Source organism: Lygodium microphyllum, chromosome 1 (genome assembly GCF_053477565.2).
Source record: "Lygodium microphyllum isolate KBCC chromosome 1, Lygodium_microphyllum_v1.1.10, whole genome shotgun sequence".
NCBI classification, from domain to species: domain Eukaryota; kingdom Viridiplantae; phylum Streptophyta; class Polypodiopsida; order Schizaeales; family Lygodiaceae; genus Lygodium; species Lygodium microphyllum.
In genome coordinates, this window is record NC_141135.1 from 201,155,850 (window position 1) to 201,162,742 (window position 6,893).

Consider the following 6,893-nt stretch of genomic DNA (forward strand, 5'->3'; position numbering starts at 1 on the left):
CGACGAGGCCCGCCCGCACCCCCCCACGACGCCCCCTTGCACCCCACCTCGAAAAACCCCGCTCCCTCCACACCACCCCACCACGGCTCCGAAAACCCCGCTCGACCCACCCCACCCCGCGTCACCCCCCACCCCACCGCCCGCCCCGACTACGCCCGCCCGCATCCCCCCACGACGCCCCCCCGCACCCCACCTCGAAAAACCCCGCTCCCTCCACACCACCCCGCGTCACCCCCCACCCCACCCCGCGTCACCCCCCCACGACACGGCACACCCCCCCACCCCACCGCACCCCCCGACGACGCCCCCCGCACCCCCCACGATGCCCACCCGCACCCCACCTCAAAAAACCCCGCTCGACCCATCCCACCCTGCGTCACCCCCCCCATGACACGGCACACCCCCCCCACCCCACCGCACCCCCCGACGACGCCCCCCACGATGCCCCCCCGCATGCCCCACCTCGAAAAACCCCGCTCCCTCCGCACCACCCCACCACGGCTCCGAAAACCGCGCTCGACCCACCCCACCCCGCGTCACCCCCCCACGACATGGCACACCCCCCCACCCCACCGCACCCCACGACGACGCCCCCCCGCACGGCTCACCTCGAAAAACCCCGCTCCCTCCGCACCACCCCACCACGGCTCCGAAAACCGCGCTCGACCCACCCCGACCCGCGTCACCCCCCCACCCCACCGCACTCCCCGATGAGGCCCGCCCGCACCCCCCCACGACGCCCCCTTGCACCCCACCTCGAAAAACCCCGCTCCCTCTACACCACCCCACCACGGCTCCGAAAACCCCGCTCGACCCACCCCACCCCGCGTCACCCCCCACCCCACCGCACCCTGAAATCGGATCACCCGCTGGACCCTATCTCCAGATTTTTGGGGGGGGGGGGGGGGAGGGGTGGGGTGGGGTGGTGTGTGTTGGGGGGGGGGGGGGGGGGGGAGGGGTTGGGTGGTGTGTGTTGAGAGGGGGGGGGGGAGGGGAGGGGTGGGGTGGTGTGTGTTGGGGGGGCGAATTTTGGAGGGGGGGGAGGGGTGGTGTGGTGTGGTGTGTGTTGAGGGGGGGGGGAAGGGGGGGGAAGAATTTTTGAGGGGGCGTCATGGTGGGTGGGTGTGTGTGTTAAGGTGAGGGGGGCACGTCGCGTCGTGTCATGTCATGGGGAGGGGGGCGTCGCGACATGGTGTGGTGTGTGTTGGGAGGGGGGGTGCATTGCGGTGGGTGGGTGTGTGTGTTAAGGGGAGGGGGGCACATTGCGTCATGTCATGTCATGGTGGGGCGGGGAGGGGGGGGCGCGTTGCATCGTGTCGTGTCATGGGTGGGGGGGGTGGGGTGGGGATGTCATGGGGAGGGGGGGCGCAGCACGTCGCGACATGGTGTGGTGTGTGGTGAGGGGGAAGGGGGAGGGGGGGGCGCATCGCGTCGTGTCGTGTCATGGGGGTGGGGGGGATGTCATGGGGGGGCGCATCGCGTCGTGTCATGTCATGGGTGGGTGGGGGGGTGGGGGGGTGGGGTGGGGATGTCAATGGGGGGGGGGGGGAGGGGCACGTCGCGACATGGTGTGGTGTGTGCAGAGGGGGGAAGGGGGAGGGGGGGTGCATCACGTCGTGTGGTGTTATGGGTGGGGGAGGGGGTGGGGGGGGATTTCATGGTGAGGGGGGCCGAATTTTGGAGGGGGGGGAAGGGGGGAGGTGGGTGGAGGGGGGGGGGCAAATTTTTGAGGGGGGGGGGGGAGGGGTATGGTGGTGTGTGTTGAGAGGGGGGGGCCGAATTTTTGAGAGGGGGGGGGAGGGGAGGGGTGGGTTGGTGTGTGTTGAGGGGGGGGGGAGGGGTGGCGTGGCGTGGTGTGTGTTGGGGGGGGGGGGGTTGGGTGGTGTGTGTTGGGGGGGGGGGGGTGGGGGGCGAATTTTGGAGGGGGGAGGGGTGGTGTGGTGTGGTGTGTGTTGACGGGGGGAGGGAAGGGGGGGAAGAATTTTTGAGGGGGCGTCATGGTGGTTGGGTGTGTGTGTTAAGGTGAGGGGGGCACGTCGCGTCGTGTCATGTCATGGGGCGGGGGGAGGGGGGCGTCGCGACATGGTATGGTATGTGTTGGGATGGGGGGGGGCGCATTGTGGTGGGTGGGTGTGTGTGTTAAGGGGAGGGGGGCACGTCGCATAGTGTCATGTGATGGGGGGGGCGCGTCCCATCGTGTCGTGTCATGGGTGGGGGGGGGTGGGGTGGGGATGTCATGGGGAGGGGGGGGCGGGGGCGCTGCACGTCGCGACATGGTGTGGTGTGTGTTGAGGGGGGAAGGGGGAGGGCGGGGCGCGTTGCGTCGTGTCGTGTCATGGGGGGTGGGGGGGATGTCATGGGGGGGGCGTCGTGTCGTGTCATGTCAAGGGTGGGGGGGGGGATGTCATGGGGGGGAGGGGAGGCGCGTCACATCGTGTCGTGTCATGGGGGTGGGGGGGATGTCATGGAGGGGGCACGTCGCGTCGTGTCGTGTCATGGGTGGGGGGGGTGGGGTGGGGATGTCATGGGGGGGGGGATGGCACGTCGCGACATGGTGTGGTGTGTGTTGAGGCGGGAAGGGGGGGGCCGAATTTTGGAGGTGGGGGAAGGGCGCGTCGCGACATGGTGTGGTGTGTGTTGGGGGGAGGCGTCGCGTCGTGTCGTGTCATGCGGGGGGGCGTCGCGACATGTTGTGGTGTGTGTTGAGGGGGGAAGGGGGGGAGCCAAATTTTGGAGGTGGGGGGGAGGGCGTGTCATGTCATGGGGGGGTGGGAGGCGCGTCGCGACATGGTGTGGTGTGTGTTGAGGGGGGAAGGGGGGGCACGTCGCGACATGGTGTGGTGTCATGTCATGGGGCGGGGGATCTGGGGGGGGCGCGTCGTGTCGTGTCGTGTCATGGGGGGGTGGGGGGGATGTCATGGGGGGGCGCGTCGCGTCGTGTCTAGTCATGGGGGGGCTGGGGATGTCATGGGGGGGAGAGGGGGGAGGGGGGGAGAGGGGGGGCGGGGGCGGCGCGTCGCGACATGGGGTGGTGTGTGTTGAGGGGGCATCGTGTCATGTCTTGGGGCGGGGGGGATGTCATGGGGGGAGGCGCGTCGCGTCGTGTCGTGTCATGGAGCGGGCGCATCACGTCTCATCGTGTCGTGTCATGGGGGGGAGGGGCACGTCTCGTCGCATCGTGTCGTGTCATGGGGGGTGGGGGGGACGTCATGGGGGGGGCGCATCGCGTTGTGTCTTGTCATGGGGGATGGGGGGATGTCATTGGGGGGGGAGGGGGGTTGTCATGTTATGTTGGGGAGGGGCCGCGTCGCGTCATGTCGTGGCATGGTGGGGAGGAGGGGGCGTCGCGACACCCCGCGTCACCCCCCACGACACGGCACACCCTCCCACCCCACCACACCCCCCACGACGCGGTGCCTCCCCCCCCCCACCCCACCTCAAAAAACCCCGCTCCATCCACACCACCCACCACTCTCCCAAAAACCCCTCTCGACCCACCGTGCCCCGCCTCACCCCCCCACGACACGGCGCACCCCCCACGACGCCCCCCCGCACCCCACCTCGAAAAACCCCGCTCCCTCCACGCCACCCTACCACGCTTCCGAAAACCCCGCTCGACCCACCCCACCCCGCATCACCCCCCACGACACGGCGCACCCCCCACCCCACCGCACCCCCCCACGACGCCCCCCCCCACCCCACCTCGAGAAACCCCACTCCCTCCACGCAACCCCACCACGCCTCCCAAAACCCCGCTCGATCCACCCCACCCTGCATCACCCCCCACCCCACCGCACCCCCCCATGACGCCCCCCCGCACCCCACCTCGAAAAACCCCGCTCCCTCCACACCACCCCACCACACCTCCAAAAACCCCGCTCGACCGACCCCACCCCGCGTCACCCCCCCAAGAACAGCGAACCCCCCCACCCCACCGCTCTCCCCCACGACGCTCCCCAGCACCCCACCTCGAAAACCCCCGCTCTCTCCACACAACCCCACCACGCCTCCGTAAACCCCGCTCAACCCACCCCCCCTCGCGTCAGCCCCCCCACGACACGGCACACCCCCCACACCCCACCGCACCCCCCCACGACGTGGCGCATATCCCCCCCCGCACGCCACCTCGAAAAACCCCGCTCCACCCACCCCCCACGACACGGTGCACCCCCCCGCCCCACCGCACCCCCCCACGATGCCCCCCGCACCCCACCTCGAAAAACCCCGCTCCCTCCACACCACCCCACCACGCCTCCGAAAACCCCGCTCGACCCACCCCACCCCGCGTCACCCCCCCACCCCACTGCACCCCCCACGATGCCCCCCCGCACCCCACCTCGAAAAACCGCGCTCCCTCCACACCACCCCACCAAGCCTCCGTAAACCCCGCTCAACCCACCCCACCTCGCGTCAGCCCCGCCACGACACGGCACACCCCCCACACCCCATCGCACCCCCCCACAACGCAGCGCATATCCCCCCCCCCGCACCCCACCTCAAAAAACCCCGCTCGACCCACCCCCCGATGACACAGCGCACCCCCCACCCCACCGCACCTCCCCACGACGCCCCCCCGCACCCCACCTCGGAAAACCCCGCTCCCTCCACACCACCCCACCACGCCTCCGAAAACCTCTCTCGACCCACCCCACCCCGCGTCATCGCCCGCACCCCACCTCAAAAAACCCTGCTCGACCCACCCCCCACGACACGGTGCACCCCCCCACCCCACCGCACCCCCCAACGACGTCCCCCCGCATGCCACCTCGGAAAACCCCGCTCCCTCCACACCACCCCACCACGCCTCCGAAAACCCTGCTCAACCCACCCCACCCCGCATCACCGCCCGCACCCCACCTTGAAAAACCCCGCTCGACCCACTCCCCCACGACACGGCGCACCCCCCACCCCACCGCACCCCCCACGACGCCCCCCCTCACCCCACCCCGGAAAACCCCGCTCCCTCCACACCACCCCACCACGCCTCCGAAAACCCCGCTCGAACCACCCCACCCCGCGTCACCCCCCCGCACCCCACCTCGAAAAACCCCGCTCCATCCACGCCACCCCACCACGCCTCCGAAAACCCCGCTCGACCCGCCCCACCCCGCGTCACCCCCCCACGACACGGCACACAAACCCACCCCACTGCATCCCCCCCACGACGCCCCCCCGCACCCCACCTCGAAAAACCCCGCTCCTGCCACACCACCCCACCACGCCTCCAAAAACCCCTCTCGACCCACCCCACCCCACGTCACGCCACACCCCCCCACCCCACTGCACCCCCCCTCGACGCGGCGCATCCCCCCCTCACCCCACCTCGAAAAACCCCGCTCCATCCACGCCACCCCACCACGCCTCTGAAAATCTGGCTCGACCCGCCCCACCCCGCGTCACCCCCCCACGACACGGCACACCCCCCACCCCACCGCACCCCCCCACGACGCCCCCCCGCACCCCACCTCGAAAAAACCCCCGCTCCCTCCACGCCTCCGAAAACCCCGCTCGACCCCACCCCACCCCGCGTCACCCCCCCCACGACACGGCACACCCCCTACACCCCACCTCGAAAAAACCCCGCTCCCTCCACACCACCCCGCTACGCCTCCGAAAACCCCGCTCCACCCACCCACCTCACGTCAGTCCCCCCACGACACGGCACACCCCCCACACCCCACCGCACCCCCCCACGACGTGGCGCATATCCCCCCCCGCACCCCACCTCGAAAAACCCCGCTCAACCCACCCAACCCCGCGTCACCCCCCCACGACACGGCCCACCCCCCCACGACGCGGCGCATATCCCCCCCTCCCCGCACCCCACCTCGAAAAACCCCACTCGACCCACCCAACCCCGCGTCACCCCCCCACGACACGGCGCACCCCCCCACCCCACCGCACCTCCCCACGACGCGGCGCATATCCCCCCCCCCCCGCACCCCACCTCGAAAAACCCCGCTCGACCCACCCAACCCCGCGTCACCCCCCACGACACGGCGCACCCCCCACCCCACCGCATCCCCCCACGACGCGGCGCATATCCCCCCCCCCTCACCCCACCTCAAAAAACCCCGCTCGACCCACCTAACCCCGCGTCACCCCCCCACGACACGGCGCACCCCCCCACTACGTGGCGCATATCCCCCCCCCCCGCACCCCACCTCGAAAAACCCTGCTCGACCCACCCAACCCCTCGTCACCCCCCCACGACACGGCCCACCCCCCCACGACGTGGCGCATATCCCCCCCCCCGCACCCCACCTCGAAAAACCCCACTCGACCCACCCAACCCCGCGTCACCCCCCCACGACACGGCGCACCCCCCCACCCCACCGCACCTCCCCACGACGCGGCGCATATCCCCCCCCGCACCCCACCTCGAAAAACCCCGCTCGACCCACCCAACCCCGCGTCACCCCCCCACGACACGGCGCACCCCCCCACCCCACCGCATCCCCCCACGATGCGGCGCATATCCCCCCCCCCCCCCCGCACCACACCTCGAAAAACCCGATCGACCCACCCAACCCCGCGTCACCCCCCCACGACACGGCGCACCCCCCACCCCACCGCACCCCCCCACGACGACGCCCCGCACCCCACCTCGGAAAACCCCGCTCACTCCACACCACCCCACCACGCCTCCGAAAACCCCGCTCGACCCACCCCACCCCGCGTCACCCCCCCACCCCACCGCACCCCCCACGACGCCCCCCCCCGCACCCCACCTCGAAAAACCCGCTGCATCCACACCACCCCACCCCGCGTCACCCAACCGCACCCCCCCTCGACGTGGCGCATCCCCCCCGCACCCCACCTCGAAAAACCCCGCTCCATCCACACAACCCCACCACGACATGACACACCCCCCCACCCCACCGCACCCCCCC